Source organism: Canis lupus, chromosome 20, assembly GCF_003254725.2.
Source record: "Canis lupus dingo isolate Sandy chromosome 20, ASM325472v2, whole genome shotgun sequence".
Lineage (NCBI taxonomy): Eukaryota > Metazoa > Chordata > Mammalia > Carnivora > Canidae > Canis > Canis lupus.
In genome coordinates, this window is record NC_064262.1 from 2,911,330 (window position 1) to 2,939,168 (window position 27,839).

The window sequence follows — 27,839 nt, forward strand, 5'->3', positions numbered from 1 at the left end:
TTCCTTTTCTTTTCTTTTCTTTTCTTTTCTTTTCTTTTCTTTTCTTTTCTTTCTCCACAAGAGACTCAGAGAGAAAGAGGCAAAGTCACAGGCAGAGGGAGAAGCAGGCTCCATGCAGGGAGCCTGACGTGGGACTCGATCCTGGGTCTCCAGGATCAAGCCCTGGGCTGAAGGCGGCGCTAAACCGTTGAGCCACCTGGGCTGCCCTAAGATTTTTTTTATTCATGAGGGACACAGAGAGAGAGAGAGAGAGGCAGAGACATAAGTAGAGGGAGAAGCAGGCTTCATGCAGGGAGCCCGATGTGGGACTCCATCCCGGGACTCCAGGATCATGCCCTGAGCCGAAGACACACACTCAACCACTGAGCCACCCAGACGTCCCTGAAGAGACTTTCTTAAGCAGGGCCACAGTATGGCTCTTAAATAAGTTACTAAGCTTCCGTTTCCACTTCTGCAAAACAAGAGTAGCAGATTGGCTCTTCTCAAGATCATTTTATATTTTGGCTTTCTTTGGCTTTTGATCATACTGCAGTGGCTTTTGCAATATCCCAACTGACAAGATGACGCTATAGGAAACTTTGAGGACCCTTTAAGCCATTTTAAAAGCTATCACCCACATGAAGGTCCTGCTCATTGACTTCTTTATGAGGGGCAAGAGTTATCGCACTATATAGGTGGTTAGATTTTTCCTAAAACGGATTTGTTTCTAAGTTTCAGTGGTAAGTGAATAGTTCTCTCTCACCCTTCTGGGTAATTTGGTGGTTATACTTCCAATCTTGTTTATATTTAAATGGTATCATACAATGTACACTCTTCTGTAACTTGCTTTTAAAAAAAAAAAAAGTATATTGTATGTACTACACACCTTTTTTTTTTTTTTGTCATTACCTACTGTTATTTTCTTTTAAGATTTATTTTAGAGAAAGTGTGCACACGCAGCCGTTGGGGGGCAATTAGCAGAGGGAGAGGGAGGGAGAATCTCAAGCAGACTTTATTGAGGGCAGAGCCTGACACAGGGGTCAATCTCATGACCCTGAGATCATGACCTGAGCCAAAACCAAGAGTCAGGTGCTTAACCAGCTTCACCACCCAAGTGCCCCCCAGTACATACTGTTTTTAATGGCTGTGTAATACCATATTTACCAAGTTTAACCATCCTCTAAATGAACATTTCAGTTAGTTCCAACTTTCCTCTTTAAGAAAATTATTTGAGTGGCTCAGCAGTTGAGTGTCTGCCTTCAGCTCAGGGCATGATCCCATGTCCAGCTGTCTGTGGGGAGCTTGCTTCTTTCTCTGCCTATGTCTCTGCCTCTTTCTGTGTGTCTCTCATGAATAAATAAATCTTAAAAAAAATTTATTTAAGGGGCACCAGGCTGGCTGAGTCCGTGGAGTATGTGACTCTTGATTTCGGGGTTGTGAGTTAGAGCCCCATGCTGGGCCTAGAGATTACTTAAAAATAAAATCTAGGGATGCCTGGGTGGCTCAGTGGTTGAGCATCTGCCTTTGGCTCAGTGTGTGATCCAGGAGTCCTGGGATTGAGTCCCACATCTGGCTCCCTGCAGGGACCCCGCTTCTCCCTCTGCATATATCTCTGCCTCTCTCTCTGTCTCTCATGAATAAACAAATAAAATCTTTAAAAAATAAAATAAAATCTAAAAAAAAACCCTAGTTATTTAGTATTTATCTTTATCCACTTCTTTGATCATTACCTTATAGTTGTTATTCATACTTAAAATTTGGTATTCATTATACTGCCTCCAAGAAGGTTGTCTACTTTACATTTGTAGTTTGAGAATTCTATTTATATAGTTGCCAATTGTCAATTTTCTTCATGGTTGCTAGTTTAACTAATGGGAAATTTATGTATTTATTTTAAATTTTCAAAAAATATTTTATTCATGAGAGACACAGAGAGACAGGCAGAGGGAGAAGCAGGCTCCATACAGGGAGCCTGGGGCAGGACTCTATCCCAGCACTCAGGGATCGTGCCCGGAGTCGGAAGGCAGATACGCTTGCTTAATCACTGAGCCACCCAGGCATCCCCTAATGGGGAAATTTAAATGATACCTCATTTTTATTTTATTGATGAATAGATGTAGCTTTTTAAAAATGTTAGCCATTTCTTTTTATTCTGTGAATTGACTGTTTTCTCTAAAGCTCAAGTGAGGCTTTTTAGTTTTGTTTTAAACTAAACTTTTTATAGAGCAAGAATATTGACCTTTTTCATGGTGCAAACATTCCAGGCTTGTTATACATGGCTTGGTTTGGTTAATGGTGTGTTTTTGTAGTAAAGAAACTTTGCTATAGTCAACATCTGTTGATTTGTTTTAGTTTTGGGGTTTTATGTTAAATATACTTAAGCCTTCCCTATCCTAAGGGCAATAAAAACGATGTTTTCCCCTCATACTTAGTACATTGGAATTCTTACATATGCTGCAGTATGACATCACAATCTTTCCAAACATGTGGTTGTCCCAGTATTTCGTTGTATTGTCATCCTTTCCTCACTGACTAGAAATCTTTTTATCCAAACTAATTACCCACCTACATGTGTCTTTTTTTTTTTTTAACTCTTCTGATCTATTCTTTGTGGGGCAGTACTATTGTCTTATTTGCTTCTGCTTCATAATACATTTTGACAAGCTCAGCAGTTTTCCATCTTTCATAGAACTTTGTTGAAGTTAGGCTCAAACACGTTTGTTTCTCATTAAATTGGTGTTCTTTCTACCCCTTGTCCTGGTTCTTTAATCAGTTTGTTTGGCAGTTTCATCCATCAAGAAATTTAGAAGAAGCATTTCTAAGGTGCCCTGGCATAGGGAGGCAGCTAAATTCTCTCTCTTAAGTATCTGGGACAAATATGTATCTGTATATGTATCTGTATAATAGCTCATACAAGTCAGTAGGTTTTATTGAGTACCACCATATCCCAAGCCTTGTGCAAGGTAGTAGCTCTACAAACCATAGAAAACCTGGTTTCTGAGGAAGCCTTGGAAATCCAAGGAGCCTTGGATTTGATGGGGCAGTATCTTTCAGTCCTTACAACCCATGTGTCTTATGTAATGGATTGAAAAAAGACTTTGGAAAGCAAGTATTTAAATTAGGTCCATGAAGCTTTTATGCATTTCATGTTTTGACTTCTATGGTCATTTCTTGTGGTATTTGAACATACACAGTTTATAATCTGCACTCTAGATGGATTTTTTACCAACTTTTTTTTTTTTTTTTTTTAAGATTTTATTTATTTATTCATGAGAAACACAGAGAGAGAGGCAGAGAGAGAAGCAAGCCCCGTGCAGGGAGCCCAATGTGGGACTCCATCCCAGGACTCTAGGATCATGCCCTGGGCTGAAGACAAATGGTCAACCACTGAGCCACCCAGGCGTCCCTTTACCAACTTTTTTGGTCTCTGACAAATGAGATTTGTTTGTCACTTCTGGTGGAGGATTGTAAAAGCAGATTCCATAGGAGTGTCTGAGACTTGGCATGAGTTAAAATGGTTTTTTCTTTTTTTAAATTGTAACAGATAAGGAGTGAGTTAATTAATTTTCACAGATAAGGAGTAAACCAGTGGCTCAGTCTTTATTTTTAGGGCTGTTGAAAGACTGTTAGTTTGAATTGGGAGAAACGATTGTGTTTTAGGGAAAAAGTACACTGGATCAGGCAATTCTTTTTTTCCCTTGCTTATTCTAAAGTTATAGCTAATCATTTCTGCATGACAACAACATGAAATCTTGTCTGCACATGACTGGCCAGCTCCCCTGCCAAATGGCAGTCTTCTCTGGCTTGCATTTCTATGCACCCATAAAGTCATCTGGAGTTATAGAGCATCCATGATCTACTTGGAGGAGAGAAAGGCATGCTGTTTCTGTGAAGGGTGGAGCCTTGTGGCCAGACTTCTGTTAGACCACTGGAGAAGTGAGGCAGTAGCAAGATTCCCCTTGTGAGTTTGGGAAGGGGGGGTGAGAGGGGAGTGAGGAGCTCCTATTGGTCAGCCTTTTAATGTACCTGCTCCCTAGACAGATGGTATATACAGTTAATGAATAATTCATCTGTAGTGTTCTCAGGCCAAAATCAAACAGTGCATGTCAGAATCTGAAAAGTGAGTTGGTTTTTCTGCTTCCCACTGCTGTAGTAGAGAGCAAGTTTTACCCCTGGTGACAGAGGAAGTGGAAATGTAGTCATTCAGACATCAAGCATCCAAAGGATGCTTTGTATCAAGTGCTATAGGGAAATGCCAGAGGAGTGAGGTAGTTCCTGGAGGAATTTTTCTTTTTGACTGTGACATGTGAGGAGCCACCCACAAAAGGTGGTGATGTAGTATGAAAAAGATTTGATAGTAGGCTTCTGGACAGGTGTCAGTTTTTGTATGTGAAGAGGTAATGATATACTTCATACATCCAGTTGTACAGAAGGAAGCCTTGAAAACAAATATTTTCCTACCTCAGTCCTTCCTACTGTAGAGACCGTGAACCCTATAGATTTGCTTGGTTTTGACCTACAAGCTTGGTCTAAGATGGTGACTGTGCAGGGACACCTATTTGACAGGTTTTGCGACACATAGGGGTAGGCATGGGCAAGCACAGGGTGTTGGTGAAAGAGGAAACAGCTGGCTGCTCCTGAAAAAACAGGATTAACCATTAACTGAAGATACCTGGGCAGTGCGGGCATGGTGTGGTACCCTGATTTGTATCCATTGATTGCTCCTAACCAATGATTATGTCATATTCATAGTGAACTCATATTCACAGCCACTGACTGGTTAATTGTTGAGGTAGTTTGGCTGTTTTTGGAGGAAGCATTTATTTGGTATTTGTTGGGAACTGCTGACTGTTAGAACATTAATTTCTCAAACATTGTAACTCCTGGCTTATTTTACTAATACAAATTTATTGCTTCAAAAAAGGCATGTTTTACATTAGAAACAACAAATACATACCCACCATTTGCTTTGACGTGGATGGAACTGGAGGGTATTATGCTGAGTGAAGTCAGCTCAGAGAGGGACAAACCTTATATGGTCTCATTCATTTGGAGAATATAAAAAATAGTGAAAGGGAATTAAGGGGAAAGGAGAGAAAATGAGTGAAAATATCAGTGAGGATGACAGAACATGAGAGACTCCTAACTTTGGGAAACAAACAAGGGATGGTGGAAAGGGAGGTGGGCGGGGAGTTGGGGTGACTGGGTGATGGGCACTGAGGGGGGCACTTGACGGGATGAGCACTGGGTAATATGCTATATGTTGGCAAATTGAACTCCAATAAAAACAATAAATTTTTAAAAAGGTGTGTTTTAAAGTTTTATTTTTTGGAGAGTGAACAGGGGGAGGAGCAGAGGAAGAGGGACAAGCAGACTTTGTGCTGAGCGTGGAGCCTCACTGGGGCCTCGAGATCATGACCTGAACCGAAATCAAGAGTTGCATGGTCAACTGAGTGAGCTACCCAGGTGCCCCCCCCAAAAGGCATATTTTAGAGAGGTTTCTGGAGTGTGAGCTAAGTACTTTACCTGTATGGAGCATTCTTTGTATCCTTTCTTATGTATGCTTCCAGAAAGTTGCTTCTATTAAGACAAAGGAAGCTAAATATTTTAGCAAATATTTAAGTCCCTAATATGTGCTGAGCACAGAGTTAGAAATATTAACTCCAGCTGTACCTTTAGAGCACTGGATGGTTGTATCCAGAAATCAAAACTTTTGAAGCATCGGGCTCCCCACAGGGAGCCTGCTTCTCCCTCTGCCCCTATGTCTCTGCCCCTCCCTCTCTCCGTCTCTCATGAATAAATAAGTGGAATCTAGAAAACAAAACAAAAACTCTTGAAGTAAATTCTCTGCCCTACTCCTAGTCAATCACCTCTTTTTTTTTTCCAACCACCTCTTAATACTACATTTCACTCCTAGTATTTTGTTTTGTTTTTTTGTTTTTTTTAAAGATTTATTTATTTATTTATTTATTTATTTATTTATTTATTCATAGAGATGCAGAGAGAGAGAGAGGCAGAGACACAAGCAGAGGGAGAAGCAGGCTCCATGCAGAGAGCCCGACGCGGGACTCGATCCCGGGTCTCCAGGATCACGCCCTGGGCTGCAGGCGGCGCTAAACCACTGCGCCACCGGGGCTGCCCTCACTCCTAGTATTTTGAACAATACCTCAACTCAGGAGCCCCTAGTTTCATATTTTAAGCCTGTGTTATTAGATTATCTTTGTCTTCTGCTGCATGTCACATTCTTTCCCGTGATGGTCTTCTATAGTCACAAGAGATTTAAGAAAGATGTTACATTTAAAGAAGGAATGACTCATCTCGAGCCTTCACCAGAACTAGAAAACAGGTCATATTTATGTCCAAAAAATATTCATGTACTTGGTATTTTCTGCTGAGCGAATTAGCAGTAATTCAAGGGCTTGAATGAGTTTGATCAAGGTCTGAAAATTGGACTGATTGACTATTTACATTAAAAGATTATAGACTAAAAAAATAAATAAAAGATTATAGACTGCAGTGATGTCACACAAAATGACTTGAATGGGAATCTTTAGAGGGCAACCCCTCTACCTAGTCAGCTATTGACCTGGAGAGAGCAGTTGGAATCAACTGTCTTGGAACTCCAGGACCTACTTGGTTGGAGATATACCACATTATAATGCTTAGAATGTTCATTTCTCAACAAGAAAAAAATATGAAACATAAAAAGAAACAGGAAACTGTGACCCATTCACAGGGAAAAAAGGAATTGGACAGAAACCATCTCAGAGGAAGCTCAGACATTGGAATTGTAAGTTAAAGACATTAAATTGGAGTGTCTGAGTGGCTGAGCATCCAACTCTTAATTTCTCCCCGGGTCATTGTCTTGGGGTCATGGGATTGAGCCACACATTGGGCTCTGCACTCAGCAGGGAGTCTACTTCTCTTTCTCTCTCCTACTCTCCCTACTTGCCCATGCTTTCTCTCTCCTTAAAATAAATCCGTCTTTTTTTTTTTTTTAAGATTTTATTTATTCATGAGTGACACAGAGAGAGAAAGAGAGAGGCAGGCAGAGATATAGGCAGAGGGAGAAGCAGTCTCCCTGCAAGGAGCCCCATGCAGGACTTGATCCCCGACCCTGGGATCACGCCTTGAGCCAAAGGCAGATGCTCAACTGCTGAGCCACCCAGGCATCCCTCAATCTCTCTTTTTTTTTTTTTTTTTTTTAAGACACTGAATCAACTGTGTTAAATATACTCAGTGAGTTAAAGGAAATCATGGACAAAGAATTAAGGGCAATTGAGAATAGTGTCTGCATAAAACCATCAAGAAAGAAATTCTAAAAAGGAAACCTGGAGTAGAAAAAAGGTACAGTAACAAAGTTTTTTTTTTTTTTAAACAAAGATTTATTTATTTTAGAGAGAGCACCTGCGAGTGGGGATGGGGGGTGGACAGATGGAGAGAGAATCTCAGGTAGACTCCCTGCTGAGAAGGGAGCCTAATGGGGCTTCATCTTATGACCCTGAGGTCATCACCTGAGCCAAAATCAAGATTCAGACTTTCAATTGACTGAGCCATCCAGATGCCCCTGAAATGAAATTTATTAGAAGGGTTTAGCAGCAGATGTAAACAGACGGAAGAAAAGATCAGCAAGCTAAAGGTAAGACCATCAAAATTATTCAGTCTGAGGAACAGAAAGAGAAGAGAATTATAAAAAATGAACACAGTCTGAGGGACCTGCAGGGCACCATCAAGCATGCCAGATACGCTTCACAGAAGCTCCAGAAGGAGAATGTAGAGAGGAACAATACATTTGTGAAAATCTAATGTCCAAAAACTTCCAGGATCTAAGGAATTTACACATCCAAAAAGCTTAATGAAGTCGAAGGAGAATAAACTCAAGAAATTTACACCAAGACATGTTATAGTCAAATTGTAACTTGAATTTGCAAAGCAAGAAGAACTTGAAAGCAAGAGAATCAACCTGTCATATATAAGGAATTCTGAATAAGGTTTATAACAGTTGATTTCTCATCAGAAATCATAGGCACAGGGGGTGCTGGGATTGAGCCCCATGTCAGGCTCCCTGCTCACTGGGGACTCTGCTTTTCCCTCTCCACCCTGCTCATGCACACTCTGTCTCTCAAATAAATAAATCTTAAAAACGAATATTCATGGCTGCCAGAAGACAGTACAAATGACATTTTAAAGTCCTGAGAGGGGGAACAAAACCTTATCAACTGAGAATACTGTATCTGGTAGAACTATTCTTCAAGATTGAAGGAGAAATTAAGATATTTCCGGATGAACAAAAGTTGAGGTTATTCATCATAGGTATGCCTGCCCCACAAGAAATGCTAAAGGGAGTCCTTCAGTCTGAAGTGAAAAGACACTGATACTAACTCAAAGACATAAGAAGAAATAGTACTGGTAAAGGTAACTATAAAAGCCAATATTATTGCTCTTTTGTTCTGTCCTTTTTGTAAATATATGATTTTTTAAAAGATTGTATTCCTTCATGAGAGACACAGAGAGGCAGAGACATAGGCAGAGGGAGAAGCAGGCACCCTCTGGGGAGCCCGATGGTGGGACTCAATCCCAGGAACCTGGGCCACCCAGGTGCCCCTAAATATATGATTTTAAAAAGACAGGAACATGAGGGTGCCTGGGTGGTTCAGTCAATTAAGCATCTGTCTTTGGCTCAGATCATGAACTCGGGGTCCTGGGATCAAGCCCTGCGTCGGCCTCCCTGCTCAGCTGGGAAACTTCTCCTTCTTCCTCTGCCTATCCCCACCACTCATGCCCCACCCCCATAAATAAGTAAAATCTTGGGCAGCCCCGGTGGTGCAGCAGTTTAGTGCCGCCTGCAGCCCAGGGCGTGATCCTGGAGACCCGGGATCGAGTCCCACGTCGGGCTCTCTGTGTGGTGCCTGCTTCTCCCTCTGCCTGTGTCTCTGCCTCTCTCTCCCTCTCTCTCTCTCTCTCTCTCTCTCTCTCTCTCTCTGTCTCTATGAATAATAAAATAAAATCTTTAAAAAAATAAGTAAAATCTTTTAAAAATAAATAAATGACAAAAACATAAAAGTTACAAGTTTGTCATAACAGGCACACAATGTATATAGATGTAATCTTTGATAATAACAATGTAAAGGAGAAGACAGATTAGAAAGTGTATACCAGGGTAGCCTTGGTGGTGCAGCGGTTTAGCGCTGCCTGCAGCCCGGGGTGTGATCCTGGAGACCCGGGATCGAGTCCCACATCGGGCTTCCTGCATGGAAGCCTGCTTCTCCCTCTGCCTGTGTCTCTGCCTCTTTCTCGCTCTCTCTGAATGAATAAATAAATAAATCTTAAAAAATAGATAAATAAAACTTAAAAAAAAAAAGAAAGTGTATACCATTGAAACTAAAAAGATGTTAATTGTCAACCCCCAGGTAACCACTAAAATAATAATAATAAACAGAAGAGGAAAGAAGAGGGAATCAATGGTACATAAAACTACATTAAAAATTCAACTAGATACAAAAAAATCAGTAAGTGAAGACTGAACAACAAAAAAGAGACGTACAGAAAACAAATGTTACTCAGCAGAAGTAAATATTTCCTTATCAATAATTACCAAGTTTTCTTCCGCAAGCATCTTGCACACACAGCATGTACTTCTTTTTTTTTTTTTTTTTTTTTTAAGATTTTATTTATTCATGAGAGACGCAGAGAGACAGAGGGAGAGGCAGGCTCCCTATTGGGAGCCCGATGCAGGGCTCCATCCCTGGACCCTGGGATCACGCCCAGAGCTGAAGGCAGATGCTCAACCATTGAGCCATCCAGGTATCCGTCTGTCTTCTCTTTCTCTTTCTCTTTCTCTTTCTCTTTCTCTTTCTCTTTCTCTTTCTCTTTCTCTTTCTCTCTCTCTTTCTCTCTCTTTCTCTCTTTCTCTTCTCTTTATTTATTTATGAGATACACAGCGAGAGGTGGAGACACAGGCAGAGGGAGAAGCAGGTTCCCCGCCAGGAGCCGGATGGAAGGCTTGATTCCCGGGATTCCCAGACCCTGGGATCGTGCCCTGAGCTGAAGGCAGATGCTCAACCACTGAGCCACCCAGGTATCTGTCTTTCTTCTCTTTCTCTTTCTCTCATTCTTTTTCTTTCTCCATACTTATTTATTCATGAAATACACAGAGGCAGAGACACAGGCAGAAGGAGAAACAGGGTCCATGCAGGGAGCCTGATGCGGGAATTGATCCCGGGCTTCCAGGATCACGCCCTAGGCAGAAGGCAGGCACTAAACCGCTGAGCCACCCAGGGATCCCAATTTCTAGCTTTGAAGACCTCAGTGTTTACACTTAAAATATCCATTTCCTTTCACTTAAACTGTGATTGGCCTCAAAATGACCCTGCAACTCTGTTTTTATCACAGTATAGGAAAGGGTTTTGTTGCATACAACACAATAAGGTCTATTATCTGTTAAGCCAAGAGGAAGATTGCTTTCTTTCATCTTATTTTCAACAATAAGGTCATGAGTAGATTTCTCATCAGAAACCTTGGAGGCCAGACTTGGGTTGGACATGTTCAAAGTGTTGAAGGGAAAAACCTGTCAATCAAGAAACCTTTATCTGGCAAGACTATTCTTCAAAAGTGAGGAAGAAATTAAGACATTCCCAGATAAACCAAAGTGGAAAGACCCAAGTTACAGTAGGTTCTAGCTTTTATCATTTTCCAAGTATTTTCTTTACCAGACACTTAACCAACTGAGCCATCCAAGTGGCCTTATTTATAATGTTCTGAGTTACTGTCTAGTGTCCTTTCTTTTCAACCTGAAGGATTCTCTTCATTTAGGCCATATCTAAATACCCAGGCTACCCTTATATTTTTTTAAATTAAATATTTTTGGACATGGGGATCCCTGGGTGGCTCAGTGGTTTAGTGCCTGCCTTCGGCACAGGGTGTGATCCTGGAGTCCCGGGATCAAGTCCCGCATCGGGCTCCCTGCATGGAGCCTGCTTCTCCCTCTGCCTGTGTCTCTGCGCCTCTCTCTCTCTCTCTCTGTATGTCTCATGAATAAATAAATAAAAATTTTTAAAAAGGGCATTTAAGAAATAAATATTTTTGGACACATGCATAAATGTGTAACATTAGTTACTGAAAGGGTGTGGGTTGGAGCTATAAAGGAATTGAGGTTTTGGGGGTGGGGTTTTTTTTGTTTAAAAATTTTTTTTTTTTTTTTTTTAAGAACAGAGAGAGAGCGAGCCCACAAGCAGGGCAAGCGGCAGAGGGAGAAGGAGAAGCAAGCAGGCTCCCTGTTGAGCAGAGAGACCAGAACAGTCTCAGTCCTAGGACTGTGGGATCATAACCTGAGCTGAAGGCAGGTACTTAACCCACTGAGCCACGCAGGTGCCCCAAGGAGCCGAGTTTTTATGTTATTGAAGTTAAGCTGGTATAAATACACATAATGGTGTGCATAATTTAGGATGTTAAAGGTAATCCAGGGATAATGACAAAGAAAATAGCTATAGAATACCCACAAAAGAAATGAGAAAGGATTAAAAAGTTTTACTTTTTATCAAGCGAACACAAAAGAAGATAGTTATGTAGAATAACAAACTGTAAGACATATAGAACACAAACGCTAACGTGATTGAAATAAGTCCTTCCTTATCAGTAATTTCTTAAATGTCAATGCATTGAACTCTCCAAAAAGACAGATTGACATATTGGATAGAAAAACCTGATCCTGGGATCCCTGGGTGGCGCAGCGGTTTGGCGCCTGCCTTTGGCCCAGGGCGCGATCCTGGAGACCCGGGATCGAATCCCACATCGGGCTCCCGGTGCATGGAGCCTGCTTCTCCCTCTGCCTATGTCTCTGCCTCTCTCTCTTTCTCTCTCTGTGACTATCATAAATAAATAAAAATTAAAAAAAAAAAAAAAAAAGAAAAACCTGATCCAACTATTTGTTGTTTACAAATAGACAGTTTTCAGTTTAGATCCAAAGACACAAAAAAATATGAATATGAAATAGTGGGAAAAGATAATCAATGCAAATAGTAACCAAAAGAGAGCTAAGATGGCTGTACAAATATGAGTCAAGACAGATTTTATTTTTTTCAAGATAGATTTTAAATTAAAAATACTTACAAGAGGGCTCCCTGGGTGGCGCTGTGGTTTAGCGCCTGCTTTTGGCCCAGGGCGCGATCCTGGAGACCCGGGATCGAATCCCACGTCGGGCTCCCGGTGCATGGAGCCTGCTTCTCCCTCTGCCTGTGTCTCTGCCTCTCTGTGTGTGTGTGTGACTATCATAAATAAATAAAAATTTTTAAAAATTTTAAAAAATACTTACAAGAAAAAAAATACAAGAGACAAAGAAGGACATATATTAATAAAAGTCTCAGTACAGCAAGAAGATAAAATGGTAAACCTTTATACATCTAATGACAGGCCATCAAGTTATATGAAGCAAAAATTGACAGAACTGAAGGGAGAAATAGACAATTTTACCATGATACTCGAGAGTGGATAGAACCAGAGAACAGAGAAGTAAGGAAATAGAGAACTTGAATAACCCAATCAGATCTAACAGACATATACAGGACTCCACCCAACAACAGCACATGTGTTCTCCTCAAGTGCACATGGGACCTTCTTTAGGACACCTGGTGTTAGGCCACAATTTAAGTTTCAATAGCAAGGTAGATATCATGCAAAATAACTTTTCTGACCACAATGAGCTGAAGTTAGAAATCAGTAACAGGTGGAAAACTAAAAATTTCAAATCTATGAATATTAACACACTTTTATATATTTATTAAAGGTTTTATTAAAGGTTTTATTTATTTATTCATGAGAGACAAAGAGGCAGAGGGAGGAGAAGCAGGCTTCATACAGGAGCCCGATGCAGGACTTGATCCCAGAACTTCAGATTATGCTCTGAGCTGAAGGCAGACGCTCAACTGCTGAGCCACCCAGGCGTCCCTAAACAACACACTTTTATTTATTTATTTTTTTAAGATTTTATTTATTTATTCATGAGAGACACAGAGAGAGAGAGAGGGGCAGAGGGAGAAGCAGGCTCCATGCAGGAACCCTGACGTGGGACTTGATCCCGGGCCTCCAGGATCAGGCCCTGGGCTGAAGGTGGCACTAAACCACTGAGCCACCCAGGCTGCCCCAACAACACACTTTTTTTTTTTTTTTTTAAGATTTTATTTATTCATGAGATACAGAGAGAGAGAGGCAGAGACACAGGCAGAGAGAGAAGCAGGCTCCATGCAGGGAGCCCGACGTGGGACTCGATCCTAGGTCTCCAGGATCACACCCTAGGCTGAAGGCAGTGCTAAACCGCTGCACCACCGGGGCTGCCCCCAACAACACACTTTTATTTTTTTTATTTTTTATTTTTTATTTTTATTTTTATTTTTTTTAACAACACACTTTTAAAGAACCAATAGACGAAAGATGAAATCACAAGGGAAATTTTTAAATACTTAGAGATGAATAAATTGAAAACACACATACCAAAACTTACAGGGCATAGCAAAGCAGTGTTAAGGGAAAGATTTATAGCGATAAATACTAACATTGAAAATGAAGAAACAGGGCAGCCCTGGTGGCTCAGCGGTTTAGTGCCACCTGCAGCCCAGGATGGGATCCTGGGGTCCCGGGATTGAGTCCCACGTTGGGCTCCCTGTGTGGAGCCTGCTTCTCCCTCTGTCTGTGTCTCTGCCTCCCTCTCTTTCTGAGTCTCTCATGAATGAATAAATAAATAGTGTTAGAAAAAAGAAAAAGAAAATGAAGAAACATCTTTTTTTAAAGATTTTATGTATTTGAGAGGGAGTGCACACAAATGCAGGGGTGGAGCAGAGGGGGAAGGAGAGAGAGAAAATCTCAAGGAGAGTCCGTGCTGAGGGTGGAGCCCCATGCAGGACTCAGTCTCACCACCCTGAGATCATGACCTGAGCTGAAACCAAGAGTCAGACTCTTAAACTGACTGAGCCACCCTGGTACCCCATGAAGAAACCTCTCTCTCTCTCTCTCTTTTTTTTTTTTTAATTTATTTATGATAGTCACAGAGAGAGAGAGAGAGAGAGGCAGAGACATAGGTAGAGGGAGAAGCAGGCTCCATGCACCGGGAGCCCGACGTGGGATTCGATCCCGGGTCTCCAGGATCGCGCCCTGGGCCAAAGGCAGGCACCAAACCGCTGTGCCACCCAGGGATCCCCTGAAGAAACCTCTCTAATCAACAACCTAACTTTACTTCCTACAGAATCAGAAACAGAACAAACCAAACCCAAAACTAGTAGAAGGAAAGGAAATGATATAGATTATAGCAGATAGACTTCTGGTTGGATTGACTAAGGAAAAAGCCAAATATTCCTAAAATCAGAAATGAACTTTATGAGAATGTTACTATCAATTCTACAGGGGGGGGAAAAAGAAACATTGTAAGAGGGTCCTGTGAACATTTGTACTCCCAACAAATTTAATAACCTGGATGAAATTAATAAGTTCATAGAAACACAAACTACCAAAACTGACTCAATAAAAATCATACTTTATTGTCAAGTGAGGAGATCGAATCAGTTACCCAAAATCTACCGACAAAGAAAAGCCCTGGACCTGATGTCTTCACTGGTGAATTCTAACATTGAAAGAACTAACACCAATCCTCACATTATTCCCAGAAATCAAAGAGGAGGGAACAATAATAAATCATTCTTGAGCCAGCATTGCTCTGATACCAAGGCTAGGCAAACCCTACAAAGAAAGGGAAACTACAGGTCAGTAGCCCTTATGATGATTCAAAAATACTGAACAAAATACCAGCAAATCAAATTTAGCCTATTAAACGGATTACACACATGAGCAGTGGGATTTGTTCCTGAGAGGTAGGATGATTGCACATTGAAAAAGTGATCAGTATAGTATATACCACATTAACGGAGTGAAAAGAACAAGAAAAACACATGGTCATCTCAGTTGATGCAGGAAAAGCCTTTGACAAAATTCAGCCTTTCATGACGCAAAACACTAGGAATAGAAGGCAATTACTTCACCATAATAAAAGCCACATAGGAAAAGCACACAGTGAACAGCATAGTCATTGGTGAAAGACTGATAGCTTTTCCTCTGATTTAGTTCAGGAAGAAGGCAAGGATGCCCACTGTTACCACTTCTAGTCATACTAATACTGGAAGTTCTAACCACAGCAGTTTGGCAAGAAAAAAATAAAAGGCATCCAAATGGGAAAGGAAGGAGTGGAATTATCTCTGTTGCAGATAACATGATCTTATATATGTAGAGTATCTAAAGATTTCCTACCTAAAAATAAAAATATATCTTGGAGCTAATAAACTAATTCAGCAAAGTTTGCAGGATAGAAAATGAACATACAAAAACTGGTTGCATTTTGATATACTAACAATGAACTATCCAAAAAGGAAAGCAAGAAAACAGTTCCACTTAAAATAGCATCCAAAAAACTAGAATTAGCTTGGTAGGAAAGACAAACTATATATCTTGGCAAACCCACTCTTAGGTATGTACCCAAAAGATTTGAAAACAGTTAATGATACACTGTTGTTCATAGCAAAATTATTTACAATAATCAAAAAGTAGAAACAACCCACATCATCAGCAGATAAAAGGATAAGCAAAATACACTATATGTTTTTTGGTTTTAAGATTTTATTTGAAAGAGAATGAGTGGGGTGGGGGTTGGGTAGAAGCAGACACCCGGCTGAGCAGGAAGCCCAATTGTGGGGGGTGGGGGGGTGGGGGTGGGGGTGGCTCTCTCCCAGGACCTGGAGATCATGACCTGAACTGAAGGCAGATGCCCAACCACCTGAGGCACCCAGGTGTCCCCAAAATACACTATATGTTAACTAACTTGAATTTATTTATAAAGATGGATGAAGTTCTGATGCATTTTATAATGTGGATGAACCTTGAGAGAACATGCTGAGATATGCCAGACATGAGGACAAATATTGTATGATCCCACTTACATGGGCTATTTTAAGAAAGGAAAATTCATAGAATAGAGATTACTAAGGGCTAAGGGAGTGGGACCTGGGGAATTGCTGCTTAACTTGTATGGAGTTTCTGTTTGCTGTGATGAGAAAGTTCTGGAAATAGATGCTGGTGATGTTCTTACAAACGAGGAAATTAAGATCAGTATCTTCAAAAAAAAATCAGTATCTTCTCTTCATATAAACTCTTCCTCAAATAAAGCCAGACTACATTTTTAAAAAAGATTTTATTTATTTGTAAGATATGCAGAGAGAGGCAGAGACATAAGGAGAGGAAGAAGCAGGCTTCCTGTGGGGAGCCTAATGTGGGACCCTGATGTGGGACTCGATCCCAGGACCCTGGGATTATGCCCTGAGCCACAGACAGATGCTCAGCCACCCAGGTGTCCCAGCCAGACTGCATCTTAACTGACAGATTATGGATATTGAAGTATGATTTTATAAACCATGTATTACCACATAGTGTGCTCAGCTGTGCAGTATGGTGTGGTGGAAAAGCAAGTATAGTTATGGAATGTGGTGGAATGTTCATCCCTTTTCCTTTTTTGTCATGGTAGTTTTGTGTTTTCACCTTGAGTATTTAGCAGTGATGTCTCTCAATGTCCGAAGCAAGCTATGTGTTGGTGATATACAGTTTGGCAGACAGATCTTTATTTTGCCAAAATCTTACTAGCATAGTTTCTGTCCCCTTAAACCTTCTCTTCAATAATGTAATCTTTGAAATAGAAGCAAAGTGTTGTGAAACTTTTGACATTACTGTTCTTTAGCATTTCCTTTTTAACCCTAAAGAGCTGGGCCTGTGCTTGAGCATTACAGTTCCCCATTTTACCTGAAACCTCAAATAGGTGAGCTCTGTTAGCTTTTCATATCTAGCCCTGGCCTGGTGGTTAATTTTATGTGGCAGCTTGACTGGGGCAGGGATGCCCAGGTATTTGATTAAAGCACTACTCTGGATGTATCTGTGAGGGTCTTTCTGGCTGAGATTAATTTGAATTTGAATCTGTAGACTGAGCAGAGCAAAGCAGATTGCCCTCATCCAGTCATTAGAGGCCTGAAGAGAACAAAAGGCTGAGCAAGAGAGAATTCACTCTATTTGAATGTCTTTTCCTGCCTTCAGACTCAGACTGGATCTTACACCACTGGTTCTCCTGGTTGTCAAGCCCACAGACTGCAGATCTTGGGACTTCTTGGCTTCTGTAATTGTGCAAGCTAATTCCTTGTAATAAATGTTAGATATATAAAGTTTATGTATGTATATATACAATCTTGTATGTATTCATGTGATCTTATACATTATTAACAGATACAAATCTTCCATATATAAAGATTATTTTTAACATATTTTAAATCTTGCTTGAAGGTGACTGGCAAAATATGGGCTTATATATGGTGCAACAGAGCTAATAGATTCTCTTCCTCCATCTTGGTGGTCTGTTGGTTCTGTTTCTTTGGAGAACCCTAATACATTTGGCATTAATAGTCACTCTTTCCTAAGGACAGGTCCCAGAGCATCCTTATACTGGTATTCATTCCCTTTCAGGCCCTTCTGCCCCAACGCAGTAAACTAAACAGTGTTGTTTATTCTTTATTACAAATCTCTCCCACACTTCTTAACTTTCTGAAGTCTTATCACACAGCACTCTAAAACAAAAAAAACGGGAGTAATATAATGACGTCAATCATTACTTAAACCTGAATTAGTAGTGGAGAGCCTTCTTGCCTGGGGAGAACTAGCTACTGGTTAAGGACACCTGAAGTACTATAGAAGGTTTAGTTTAGTTTGAGGCATTTCTGCATGTTGAAGTTCTGCATGTTGAAAGCCCATGGTGAAGTTGGGGGATTCTGGGGATTAAGTATCAGAAACTGTTTAACCAGATTTTGATTTGATCAGAGATCATGCTCTAACAGTGCTGCTTCAGGAAGCCACTCTTCCTCTAATGTGGAGTAGCTGTCTCTTTTTAAAATGTTCTATTATGAAAAAATTCAAGTAAATAGAATCATAAAATACACGAACACACACACTTCTACCTAATTTCAGCAGTTGACCCTTGAACAATGCAGGGCTTAGGGGTACAAACCCCCATGTTGGTCAAATTCCAGTATAACTTCTGACTCCCTGCAAACTTAAGTACCGGTAGACTGTTGACCAGAAGCCTTACCAATAAAGAGTCGATTAACACTTGTTTATGACTTATATACAGTATTTTTACAATAAAGTAAGCTAGAGAAAAAATAAAATATTTTTAGTACCATACTGTAAAAAGTCCACATATAAGTTGACCCACACAGTTCAGACCGTGTTGTTCAACGGTCAACTCTATTTGCTCTATTTTTTTGGTTAAACTAATACAAAGCAAATTAGATATTTTCATGACACTTTACCCCTAAATGCTCAAGTCTTTTCATCTAGAATGTGGTCCCCTCCCCCCCACTTATGCCATTACCTTTAACTTGAAAACATCAAGCCAGTTGCTTTAACAGAATGTTCCACATTCTGGGTATATCCTTTGATATTGAATGTTCCTCTAGCCCTGATATTTCTTGTGCACTGAAAGTTAGATCTAAAAGTTTGGGTGAATTTAGGTTAAAAAAAAATTTTTTTTAAGATTTTATTTATTTATTCATGAGTGACACAGGGAGGGGTGGGGGCAGAGACACAGGCAGAGGGAGAAGCAGGCTCCCTGCGTGGAGCCTGATGTGGGACTCGATCCCGGGACTCCAGGAGCACGTGCTGAGCCAAAGGCAGATGCTCAACCCCTAAGCCACCCAGGTGTCCCAGGTTATATGTTTTTGATGAGAATATTTCATAATGTCTGATTGTCCCACTGTTAGTGAAGATTAGTTTTTTTTTTTTTTAGTGAAGATTAATCACTATATTAAAATGGTCACAAATATGTACTGCTCTTCTTTCCCAACCTCTGTGATTAGGAAATGATCTGTGAGGTGCTATTTTGGTGACATACATGTACAGCTTTAGTTCCCCATCCCCCCTTCACCTGTGGAATTAGCATCATTGATGATATTGACCTTAACCTTTTGTTTTCATTAAGGGTTGCAAGATGATTTTTTTTTTATTTCAGTTATTCTTTATATGTTCCTTTTTTTTTTTTTTTTTTTTTTTTTTTTTAGTAGGCTCCATGCCCAACTCGGGGCTTGAACTCAAACTGAGATCATGACTGAGCCGAAATCAAGAATCAGACACCCAACTGACTGAGGCACCCAGACATCCCTCAAAATTATTTGTTAAACAGATAGTTCAGGTTCTGTCATCCAGAGTAATGCAATTTGGCAAACATTTATTATATTCTAAGGCTACCATGTTTGATTATCTGTATTCAATGTTAATGTTATCATGTTAATGTTATAATGTTAATTTGCCTATGTAGGTAGAGAGGCCAACTGAAGAGATGTGTTCAGTTTATTTATTTTTATTTTTTATTTTTTTAGATGTGTTCTGTTTAGGAGGCGTTATTTAATTGTGTTTTTCGAGGTGGATTAGGGAGGGTTGGTGGTACCCTTGAAAAGGGGCAGGAAGGCCATTGGAGTTAAAAGCAGCATCACTGGCAGAATCAGCAGTAGAAAAGTCTAGGGCACTGGAAAGGGACTGAGTTTGGCAAAGTAAGAAAGTTGTGGCTAAGGGAACTGTTTCTTTCTGAGGATGGGAACAGTGTGTGCAGTCTAGACTGCCTCCACATTACTCATGACTCACGTGGACAGGCTTGCAAGAATTGCCAGGAGGACAGTGGAGAGAATCTTAGGGAATTCATTTCCAGCCCAGCTTAATGGGAGGGGGAAAGGTAGTCCTCTCTGTGGAATGTCTCATGGATTCTCATCTCTCCTTTTTTTATTTCTTTAGGTTCCCTAAGGGTCCAGATGATTTTGCTTACTCAGCTTTTTCTGTGTTCAACACCAGATGTTGGTACACAGGTGGTTTTCTCTTTTTTGGCTATCGTGGATAATGATGCTGTCAACATTTGTGAGCAGGTTTTTGTGTGGATGTATGTTTCATTTCTCTTGGGTTCAACTCTAGGAATGAAATTGCTGGGTCATAGGGTGACTCTATGATGAACTTTCTGAGGGACTGCCAGACTTTTGCAGAGTGACTGCACCCATTCACCTTTGCCCCAGCAGTGTATGGAGGTCTAGTTTTTCCACGTGCTCATCAGCACTTGTTATGGTCTGTCCTTTCAATTATAGTCATCCTAGTGGGTATGACGTGGGTTCTTCTTGTCTTTTGACTTACACCTGGGGCTGGCTTGCCTGACACCATCTGTTGCTGGACTTTTTGTGCCCAGTACTTGGCACTATTTAACCAGATTGCATGCTGGGATTCAGATTCCATTGAGAATCTGCGTGGCTCAGCCCCTACTATGGTTGGCTTTCTCTTCAATCAGTTGTTTACTTTTAGTCTAATCAGGAGTTGCTGGGTTTGGGTCACAGTACAACAGGGATGCTCCTTGTGGGAGCTGAGGCTGGCAAAGTGTGAAGAGGCAGGTTACAATGGAGGGGGGAGTTGAATGTGGTAAGCAAATAGACCAAAAGGGAGCTGGGGCCAAGCCCTGGGAGGGCTGGAAAAGTAAGCCGAAGGTGCTCTGTGATTGCTAACACCATGTATATAGAGCAGAGCAGGGCAACTCTGGGGCTGAAGAAATAAAGAAGCAGGAAATAACGAGGATTCTCACTGGGGCTGTGCAAGTTTTTGAAAAGTTTAGGGAAGATTAGTTATGGGTAGGACTAGGTCAGATGTAATGGTTAGGGTAGAGGAGCATAGGAAATAGTTTTATGTTTGAGAACAGGAGAGAATGTTCCCCTTGGACAGATTTGGGTGGATGGAATGTTTTGTATGTGATGCTACTCTAGGTGCTCACAGAACACATGACAAATGTGTGTGCGGCAGATAAAAGCATAAACTGGAATCCAGGTTTGATGCCCTGAATGAAGTAGAAAGTGAAGCATTGCAAGGTCACCAGTTCTTCCAGGTCATCTCCTCAAATATCTGCAGATGGCCTCTGATTACCTTCTCTTTTTTATAGAACAGCTTAATTGAGGTGTAATTGCCATATAGTAAACTGGACGTGTTTATATATGTTGAGTTTTGACATATGCATATGTCTGTGAAACTGTCACCACAATCAAGATGATGAACAAATGCATTATCCCAAAAGTCTCCTAATGCCCCTTTACAAATCCTCCCTCCTGTCTACTGCCCCTTCCTTATCCATCCCCAGGCAATCACTGACTGACTTGCTTTCTAGTTTGCATTTTCTTTCCATTTCATTTAAATGGAATCTGTGTATGTACTTTATGTATATGCACATACTGTGGATATACTTTTGAGGGAGAGGTGTTTGACTTCTTTCAACGTTGTTATTTTGAGATTCATCCATGTTAAATGTATCAAGTAGTTCATACCTTTTTGAAACCAAATGGTATTCTATTATATAGATGTGTCACAGTTCTCTATTCTCTGATTGATGGCCATTTGCTTCCAGTTTTTGGCTATTACAAATAAACCTGCTGTGGGACGCCTGAGTGGCTCAGCAGTTGAGCGTCTGCCTTTGTCTCAGCGCGTGATCCCAGGGAGCCTGCTTCTCTGCCTCCCCCCCCCCCCCCCCCGAATAAATAAATAAATCTTAAAAAAAAACACACACAAACCTGCTATGAACATTTGTGTACAAGTCTGGATATATGCTTTCATTTCTCTTGGGCAGCTACTTAGGGGAATTGTTAAGTCTCACCCTTTCAAGGTTTGTTTTAGTGCTATTTTAGTTTATTCACAAGATTGTGCAACCAACACAACTCTGTCATTCTGGGAACATATTTTATATTTTCATCACCCCAAAATGTATGTTTAATTTTTAAAATGGTTTTTCTGTGTCTTACATTCCCACTAGCAGTACTGTTCCATATCCTCCAATTGTTCCATATCTTCACCAACACTCAGTATGTCATTTAAAATTTCTAGGCATTCAAACAGGTGGGCAGCTTTTTTTTGTTTGTTTGTTTTTAAAGATTTTATTTATTCATAAGAGACACAGGAACAGACACAGGCAGAGGGAGAAGCAGGCTCCATGCACAGAGCCTGACATGGGACTTGATCCTGGGTCTCCAGGACCACACCCTGGGCTGAAGGCTGCACTAAACTGCTGAGCCACTTGGGCTGCCCAGGTGGGTAGTTTTATCTCATGGTTTTTGCATTTCCTTAATGAGTAATAATGTGGCTCATCTTTTCACATGCTTACTCATCTTTGATGAAGTATCTGGTTAATCTTTTGCTTATTTTATTGAGTTGTTTTTGTACTGAGTTTTAGAGTTCTAAGTCTGTTAGATACATGGTTTGCACATATGTATTCCATCTTTGTCTTTCCATTGTATTAACAGTGTCTTTTGAAGAGCAGAAGTTCTTAACCCTTATAAAGTCCAGTTTGTCGGGATCCCTGGGTGGCACAGCGGTTTGGCGCCTGCCTTTGGCCCAGGGCGCGATCCTGGAGACCCGGGATTGAATCCCACGTCGGGCTCCCGGTGCATGGAGCCTGCTTCTCCCTCTGCCTGTGTCTCTGCCTCTCTCTCTCTCTCTGTGTGACTATCATAAATAAATAAAAATTAAAAAAAAATAAAGTCCAGTTTGTCAATCCTTCTGTACATTGTGCTTTTGTTGTGATGTCTAGGAAATCTGCCTACCTCAAATTTCCGACAGTCTTGAAATAGGACTAGGTTTTATTGTATTTTATTGGGTTTTTTTGAAAGATATTATTTATTTATTCATGAGACAGAGGCAGAGAGAGAAGCAGGCTCTCCATGAGGAGCCGGATGTGGGACTCGATCCAAGGACCCTAGTATCACGACCCAAGCTGAAGGCAGATGCCCATCTGCTGAGCCACCCAGGAGTCCCAGGACTAGATTTTAAACTGAGGTAGGGTCTCAGGTACCCAGGGGGCATTTACATTTGTCGTCTATGTCCCTCACTGGATACACTGGAGAGTCAGAAATTGTCGGGTTAATAAATAAGCCAGTTATCAAAGTAGTCAGTTGCTCAGTCACCTGTCAGTTATGTGAGAATGCCTGTACTTAGCCAACTCTAAAATGATACAGGGTTCCTCATCCCCATCTGTCTCCCGTGTTCTCTGAACTGGCTCTTCCTCCTGTCAAATGGATGCCTAAAGAAAAAAAATCAGTGTTACCTTAAGAAAAATAAAATTTGGGAGGCACATCCCCTTTCTCTTTCGAAAAAATCCAAGTCTCCTCTGGAGTCTTCCATCTCTGAGTATGGTTAGACTCCTTTTATAAAAGTTGTAGTTACAGAGCCTGTTAAAACTGAAGGTATGAGGATTGCCCTTTCCTTATTGTCTTCCCACTCCATACCTTGCTTTGCTAGAGAAGGAATCCTATTATGCTTGAGATGAGGAAGCTTTTGATCAGTGGCTACTACATACTCTTTTCCTAAGCCTCTCTTGTGTTCTTGCTCCTGTCACCTAGATGTTCCCAGTTTTCAGGTCTTTGAGTTTTTCTTCCTTTTCTTTCTAGCCATATTTCCTCTCTTACCTCCTAAATTCCTAAGGAGACCTAAATTTATTGGCCCATTAGTATGTTTAGGCTTCATCGTTGTAGATTGTACTCTGACATAGATATCTTTTTTTTAAAGATTTTATTTATTTATTCATGATAGTCACACACAGAGAGAGAGAGAGGCAGAGACATAGGCAGAGGGAGAAGCAGGCTCCATGCAGGGATCCCAATGTGGGATTCGATCCCGGGTCTCCAGGATCGCGCCCTGGGCCAAAGGCAGGCGCCAAACCGCTGCGCCACCCAGGGATCCCTTCTGACATAGATATCTTGACTGAGGCATATTGATATCCCTGAGGGCTATGTTTGCTTATTGTAGATGTTCATTTCTTTTTTCTTTTTTTTTTAAGATTTTATTTATTTACTCATGAGAGACACACAGAGGCAGAGAGAGAAGCAAGCTTCCTGCGAGGAGCCCAATGTGGGGCTCTATCCCAGGACCCTGGGATCATGACCTGAGCCAAAGGCAGACGCTCAACCACTGAGCCACCCAGGCGTCCCGTGTAGATGTTCATTTCTTGATTGGACTCTTGCTGCTGTTTTTCTTTTCATTAAGTGTTAAGAAAGGATGTATTTTTTATTCTGGGACGCCTGGGTGGCTCAGTGGTTGGGCCTCTGCCTTTGGCTCAGGGTGTGATCCTGGAGACCAGGATCAAGTTCCACATTGGACTCCCTGCAGGGAGCCTGCTTCTCCCTCTGCCTATGTCTCTGCCTCTCTCTCTTTCTTTCTCTGTCTCATGAATAAATAAATAAAATCTTTTAAAAAAAAGATTTATTTATTGAGAGAAAGAGCATGCACATTTGCACTGGAGGCAGGGAGGGGCAGAGGGAGAGGGAATCTCAAGCGGACTCCCTGCTGAGGGCGGAGCCTGATGTTGGACTCCATCCCATGACCCTGAGACCATCAGCTGAGCTGAAATCACCTGTTAGATGTTTAACCGACCAAGCTACCCAGGTGCCCCAAGAAAGGATATGTTTTAATTTTAAGTTCTGTAATTGGAAAATGTTCTCAGTCATGGGGATCATCTCAGCAAGAAGAGTGAAGACTAAAGTATGTTCTATAGTTACATTGGTTGAAGGACAATCCCGTAGCAAACTGAATTGGAGAATATTGTATTGCGTTTATTAGGGACTCACTCCATTTTACCACTAAGCATTAGTAGCTCCAAGAATTCAAGAGGTGGGGAGATACTGATCTTTTTTTTTTTAATTGTTCTTCTTTTTTTTTTTAATTTTTATTTATTTATGATAGTCACAGAGAGAGAGAGAGAGAGAGGCAGGCTCCACGCACCGGGAGCCCGACGTGGGATTCGATCCCGGGTCTCCAGGATCGCGCCCTGGGCCAAAAGCAGGCACCAAAGCGCTGTGCCACCTGATACTGATCTTAATAGTAATGAGCTACCACCACTTTTTTTTTAAAGATCATATTCATTTATTTTTTTGAGAGATAGACAACATGAGCATGAGCAGCAGGAGAGAGGAGGCAGAGAGAGGGAAAAGCAGGCTCCGCACTGAGCAGGGAGCCAGATGTGGTGCTCGATCCCAGGACCTTGACTTCATAACCTGAGCCAAAGGCAGATGCTTAACCAACTGAGCCAGCCAGGGGTCCCACCACCACCCCTTAATGATAATGTATCAGACATTGGTGTCTCTGGTTCTTTTACATCTTCATTCTCATTCTTCAAGGAGCACAAAACGATAAAACTACAACTTTTTACAGATTTAGGAATTCACTATAAAAGGCCCAAGAAGGGCAGATTATTTACCCCAACTTGCACAACTAGTAGGTTTCAAAGCCCTGATTTGAACCAGAGCCTTGCTTGGTTGGTCTGTTATCCCAGTTTGTCTTGCATCTGGATAAGGATCAGATCTGCTTTTCGGGAATAGTATTGAGAACACCCCCTAAGCCATAGCATTCCGACCAACCTTTGTATGACCAGCTGTGGATTATTAAGGAATCCCAACACTCCTCACATTCTTTCCTTAAGAGTATTGCTTTTTGCCTCTGAAGATAAAACAAACACACTTAAAGCTTTGTTAGAAATGTTAGCTGTAGGGGATCCCTGGGTGGCCCTGCGGTTTAGCGCCTGCCTTTGGCCCAGGGCGCTATCCTGGAGTCCTGGGATCAAGTCCTGCGTTGGGCTCCTGGCATGGAGCCTGCTTCTCCCTCCTGTGTCTCTGTCTCTCTCTCTCTCTAGGTCTAAAATAATAAATAAATAAATAAATAAACAAACCAAAAAAGAAATGTTAGCTGTTAAATCTATGATCCTTTTCAAGAAAAGGTAAGATCATGACCGTCATTTAAATATGAAATGAACACATGTCAAAAATTTTGTTTAACACATTGATTGAATAAAGCAGGGGGGAAATGTTACAACCAAAGAATACAAAGAACAGATATAATTGTAGGTCAGTAAAGTGAAAGGAACATGCAAATGAACATAAAACCTGCTCATCCAGAGGGGAAAAGAGAATTCTCCAGCTAGAATTCATTTGCATATCCACAAACAGAGGTTCTCTACAATTTACAGTTGGGTTACAGGCAATGGAAAGCTAGAGTCAACCCAAAAGAAAGTGCTCTAGATTTAGAGTCTAAGTAATGCATAGTTTCCCACTGGAGACATCCCATGCTGCTTTTAAATTCAAGTTTACTTACAGAATATGAGAATCTATAATGTTTTCTCTACTTTCTTTTGTTTCATATATTAAGTACTTGTTTAAAAATGGTTTTGGTGGTGAGGCTTTCTGATTTTAAGCCCCAGTGATTGCATATTAGGCTTAATCTAATCTGTTCATGTATTTTGGAGACATGATATGAAGTAAGATCTTTATTTTAAAGCTGGTGTACTTAGGGACATGTGGGCGGCTCAGTGGTTGAGCATCTCCCTTCAGCTTAAGGCATGATTCTGGGATCAAGTCCCACATTGGGCTCCTCTTGAGGAGTCTACTTCTCCCTCTGCGTGTGTGTGTGTGTGTGATGAATAAATAGATAAAATCTTTAAAAAAACTTCAAGCAAGCAAGCAAGCCGGTGTACTTAGAAGCATTTACTACTTTGAGCATCTGTTTTGAGAATTACAGCCACTTCAGCCCTTCAGACAAGTTGTCAGACTTGCAGTATTCCTGCATTCCTAGTATCTGACTTGAAGAAAGAATCAAGGGTTTAGAACCCTGTAGAACCTTAAACATTGGGTAAGAGTTTGCTGCTCTAACTTGTATTTCCCTAGAGGTAACTTGCCTCCTCCCTCCTTCTAATATCAGAGAGAGAGAAATGCTATATAGCTACAGTTTTTTATTCCTTTGATCTATTTTTTTAATGTTTTTATTTATTTATTCATGAGAGGCAGAAAGGGAGAGGCAGGCTCCCCCTGGGAGCCTGATGAACCAATCCTGGAACTCCTGGATCACAACCCGAGCCAAAGGCAGACACCCAACAACTGAGCCACCCAAGCGCACCCTCCTTTGACCTATTAAAAAGAAAATTCAACTGAGTAAACTAAAGATTTTACTGGTTTTATTCAAGAAGTCATGAACCAAAAAAAAAAAAAAAAAAAAAGAAGTCATGAACCAGGCAACATCCCATTTAGCAGCGAAGGGAACTCCAAAGAGCTGTACAAAATGAAAAGACTTTTATTGGCAGAAGGGAGTGGGACAGGGAAGTTATATATTAGTAATAACTAATAATAAGTTATTAAATAAGTAACTAGTAATAAGTGGATTTTGTGAGAAGGTCACTTTTCTATGGGAGACAGAGGGGTCTTCAGGCAGATTACCTCACTGGTGTTGACCAGGTAATTCCTGACTGACTGGTTTAAGATTCCATTCTGGAAGAGCCCAGAACTGTAATTACGTCTCAATTTGGTGATGCTGGGCTTAGGATAAGTGACTTCGTTATATGCCTCTTGTCTTGTTTTTTAACAGATCTTATTTTTTGGAGAGGTGGGATTGGTGTGTTGTGGTAAAAAGAACTAGTATTTTTATTGTGTTGTCAAGAGTGAAAGACAAGATAATCAATAATGAAACAAGGAATAGCCGTAAATTGAGATTTGAGATGTTTGAGGACTGTACACATCCTAGTGAAATGCTCTGGAATTTAGACCAGCCCTATACAATAACACTTTCTGTGATAATGGAAATGTTCTATATCTGCACTGTTCAGTATGCTAGATGCCAGCCACAGGTGGGTGTCAAGTGCCTAAAATGTGGCTAGTGTGGCTGAGGAACTATATTTGACCTCATTTAGTTTCATTTAAATAGCCACCTGTGGTTAGTAACGACTGTACAGGACATGTGCCCTGTCC

The 27,839-nt window shown here is 41.0% G+C and overlaps 1 protein-coding gene across 2 annotated transcripts in view; it reads left to right on the forward strand.

The window, feature by feature from the left end:
• The window catches only part of RAB7A (RAB7A, member RAS oncogene family), a 71,948-nt gene that overhangs the window by 10,738 nt on the left and 33,371 nt on the right, over window positions 1-27,839 (forward strand). The window contains exon 2 of one of the 2 annotated variants that reach the window (XM_035702468.2): window positions 7,189-7,326. The exons of the other annotated variant lie outside the window; for it this stretch is intronic. The gene's annotated coding sequence lies outside the window, so the exon portion shown is untranslated. The remainder of the gene's footprint in view (window positions 1-7,188; window positions 7,327-27,839) is intronic. 2 annotated transcript variants of the gene reach the window in all.